The 3935-nt window shown below is 34.6% G+C and overlaps 1 pseudogene; it reads left to right on the top strand.

The window, feature by feature from the left end:
- Nucleotides 1-1321: 1321 nt before the first annotated feature.
- LOC132484288 (THO complex subunit 7 homolog) lies at nucleotides 1322-2129 on the top strand (annotated as a pseudogene).
- The last annotated feature ends 1806 nt before the right edge of the window (nucleotides 2130-3935 follow it).

A 3935-nucleotide genomic window follows, 5' to 3' on the forward strand; every position in this document is an offset into this window, starting at 1 on the left:
GTACATGAATGTTACCAATATATATTTTCTTCTACATGTAAGATTTCCTGTGCAAATTACATGCTTGTCAAAAGCTTTCTCAGGTTAAATGATGAGAAGATAGCTCCATAGAAAATTTCTGTTTTAAGACCACTACTTAAACTTTCCATTTGAACAAAATAACAACAAACAAAAATTAAAATGTGTCTATTGTCCAAGAATTACTGGTTTCTTTAACATGACCCCTAGAGACACAGCAGGGTCTCGGTAAAATAAGAACAAGTAGAACAGGAAAACATGAAATTACAACATAATTTGGCATGTATGTGTATATTTATTCTTTGGTTAAAAATAGTTCATTATCACTGAGGAGATTATTCAAACAAATAGAAGCAGTACCATGTAAGAAGTCATGAGATTAAAAAGGAGATATCAATACTTTATTTTTTCAGAACATACTTCAGAATACTTGAAGTATGCTCAAGTAGCATAATTATCCTATTCATGACCAGCTCACTGTTTTACCTGTCAAACTGAGTCTCTTTAGGTGAAAAAAAATCATCATATAATGATTAGCAGACAGATGTGATTTAATAAATATTGAGAATAAAAGCACTGCACAATTTTAATGGATCTGTAATTGTAATTCCCAAGTATCTTTCCTTCTTCAACTAATTGGGTAATGACATTGCTAGAATTAATCCAAGGTCATCAGCTTGCAAACAGTGCAGATGGTTTCTCCACTTTATGGGTATACAGGGGATTCGAGACTACTATTGCCTGCTGCTTTTCAAACTATTTTTTATTCTTAAAAATCCACATTTTCACTGCAGCTGAACAGCTAAGCCATATGTTACTTTGTGAATACTTTAAATTATCTGGTGCATGTAATTATTACACTAAAACTAGCTTGCATTAGTACTTTTTGATTTTGTTGTAAGAAAAACACACTCACAGTACTATGCTTTGTGTGTGTGTGTTTTTTTTTTCCCTCTATGTACCAAGCTTTAGTTTAAATTATGGTTCCAATGAGAATTTTAACCTAAAATACATTGGTCGGCTGACATGTTTCCTCACATGTAACATATACTAGCATAGTTCAAATTTTGCCTAGTGTTATTTAAGATACTATGTTAATCCATCTAGCTACTAGAGAGTTTGGCTTTGAGATATCTTTCCACCTTCTCCTGTGGTAGCCATGATAAATAGGAACAAGGTATTTCTGTGCTTTTGTCAGAATTCTGACATGCCAATGGCAGGTTTGACAATTTGAGCCTTTTCAAATAATGTAATAGGTAAAACGTCTTCATTAAAAATAGTAATAACTGCCTCCATGCACGCCATGGGAGCCGTGACTGACAACAAAGTCATATGGAAGCGTCTCCTAATTGATGGAGATGGCGCTGGAGATGAACAGAGAATTAATCTGCAGGTGAAAAGTTTCATTAAATGGTGCAACTCTGGATCCCAGGAAGAGGGATAAAGCCAGTACCAACGTATGCTGAGCACAGTGTCCCAATGTGAATTTTCAATGGGCAAAACTTTGCTGGTATATGATATGAATCTCAGAGAAATGGAAGATTTTGAAAAAATTTACAAAGAACTAGAATGTAGCATTGATGGAGCACATGAAAAAATTGCTGAGTGCAAAAAGCAAATTCTTCAAGCAAAACAAATACAAAAAAATCACCAAGAATATGTTGCATTGGCAAAAGTGATCCAGCATCATCCAGACAGGTGTGAGACATTAAAGGAACTAGAGGTTCTGGGTAAAGAATTAGAGCATCTTTCACATATTAAAGAAAGTGTTGAAGATAAGCTAGAATTGAGAAGGAAACAGTTTCACGTTCTTCTCAGTACCATCCATGAATTTCAGCAAATACTGGAAAATGATGAAAAGCTCTCAGAGGTAGAAGAAGCTCAAGAAACAAGCATGGAAACTGATCCTAAGCCATAGACCAACTAATCACTCACCATTCCCAAGAATATTGAAGTAGCAACATGATCTTAGTGTGTTCAGAATTTGTTGTTCTCTTGAGACATTTAAAGTTTTGGCAGTGAACTACGTTGCTTTTAAATATTAATGCACAGTTCATTCATATTTCTTCACACAAAGGTAGATGACTTCATTATATATTTGTTTTTATTGAAATGCCCTTTTTATACCTAAAAGATAGGAAGCAACACCCAAAAATGTTTAATGAAGTGTTTTCAAGCCAGATATGTTAGTGCTCATTGGTATTCTAGGTAGTTTTTAACTGGTAACATTGATTTGCTCACAAAATAAGTGGAAGATAGTAAAAAGGTAGCATTTTGAGGATGTACATGAGAGAATGAGTCAATTTCTGGAAATCGTTACCACTTTTGAAAATGAAGTCCATGAATAGGCTCTCAGGGGGGCTGTGAACTTGTGAAATTATGTACAAAATGTTTGTGGTGTATGTTTATTGTGGGAGAGGTTCCATGATATTAAGAATCACTGATATCAGAGGTAATTACAGATGCAAAGTAAATCAATATGCATTACTTTCTAGATTTCTGTCCTTAATACTTGAGCAATGTGGTTGTTAAATGTTTTGTTGAAATGTTTTCTCTCTATCGTTTTGTTCTGTAGGAGTCATTTTCAAGAGTCTTGCAAAAAGGATTTCATGATCTTTTTAAAAAATTAAGGCAGGTCTGAATCAAAAAAAATAGTAATACCAATCATACTTATTTGTTAATATTTAACAGTCACCAAAGTGTTTTCATATTAATATACTTTTATAACACGAAAACAATCTGAGCTCAGAAGGCAGATGAATCATTATTTTGCATATGAAAACCTCAGAGATCCAAATGATTCACTCAGGGTCCCACAGCCAATAAGTGACAAAACGAGGTTAGGACTTGCTGCTACTTTGGTCTTCCTAGAGCTTATTCTGCCCCCATGACTAGGTCCAGGGTCCTGTCTTTTTCATTTTCGTCTTACTCCATTCATAGATTAGGAACTAGCCATGTGAGGCAGATAGGCAAGCTGAATCTATATTAGCCAGCATTCTCCAGAGAAACAGAACTAATAAGATAAAAACGATAGATAGGTAGATAGATTGGCTTATGCAATTATGGATGAAGGCAAATCCCAAGATCTACAGGGTGAGTCTGCAAACTGGAGACCCAGGAGAGCCAGGTCCAGTTCAAGTCCAAAACCCTGAGAACCAGGCGAGCTGCTTGTATTGGCCTACTCACATTAGGGAGGAAAAGCTGCTTTACTCAATCCACTGATTTAAATGTTAATCTTATCCAAAAACACCCTCACAGACACACCCAAAATACTGATTGACCAAATATCTGGACAGTCCACAGGCCAGTCTAGTTGACACATAAAATTAACTATCACAAAAACAAACTAGTTTTTCGCTATAATTATATATTTTTTCTATACTGCTTCCCTAATTCACATAAGCATTGTTAAAATTAAGCTCCATAAATCATGTTGTAAGTAGATGCAATAAATCTTTACACAAACAGAAACTATATATATGTGTATATATATATATTCAAAAGTTATCACTATAGCGAAGCCCAAAACCTAAAAGTTTATATCATACTCTGTAAAGTATCTGAAAAATGTCATACGAATAACTGATCCTCTGTGTTCCAAGGGAGAATATATCATAGAACTTGCATGTAGAGATAAAGTGTGACCTAAGATGGACCCTGAAAGACAGATTATAATTAGTTAAATTAAATGAACAAAGAAGGCTATTCCAAGCCTAGGAAAACCTGAATAAGGTGAAAAGGCACAAATTTGGTGAATAAATTTTGAAAAACATGTTGGGAACCATCAAGGAACAAATAAGATTGATGAATTAGGAGGGTTATGGATAATATCAACTTCCTCAAGTAGGCAGGATTTGATTCAGAGTAAAATGGGATCAACTGATGGTTTTGAGTGAAGAGGTAATTGATGAAAGTAG

This window comes from Mesoplodon densirostris, chromosome 1, assembly GCF_025265405.1.
Source record: "Mesoplodon densirostris isolate mMesDen1 chromosome 1, mMesDen1 primary haplotype, whole genome shotgun sequence".
NCBI classification, from domain to species: Eukaryota; Metazoa; Chordata; class Mammalia; order Artiodactyla; family Ziphiidae; genus Mesoplodon; species Mesoplodon densirostris.